The following is a 334-nucleotide window of genomic DNA, read 5'->3' as shown; positions in this document are numbered from 1 at the left end:
TATTTGTTACAATGTTTCAAACTGCAAGCTCAGAGGCCGGCAAGGCAGGCAGGGAACGTTGGAGTCCTTTGTCACTTAAGCAAGCAAGCCTCCTGTTCGCTTCCAGCTGCCTGGCTGCCGGCCACCATCTTGGCAGGCAGTTAATATGCATATCGCCCTGATTCGCCAATGGGAAGGGTAGCGGAGGTATGGCTAATTACCATGTTTCTCTTTTATTAGATAGGATATTTGGAAAATTAGCCTAAGCCACACCAATGATTCAAGTTTGTGCTTTTCTGTGTTCCAGGGAAGAATCAAATGATCTGTTGTTTTATTGTGGCAAAAAAAATTTTGC

The sequence above is a fragment of the Myotis brandtii genome, unplaced genomic scaffold (genome assembly GCF_000412655.1).
Source record: "Myotis brandtii unplaced genomic scaffold, ASM41265v1 scaffold2655, whole genome shotgun sequence".
Lineage (NCBI taxonomy): Eukaryota > Metazoa > Chordata > Mammalia > Chiroptera > Vespertilionidae > Myotis > Myotis brandtii.
The sequence above is the reverse complement of the archived record's forward strand: the minus strand, read 5'-3'. Positions refer to the sequence as shown.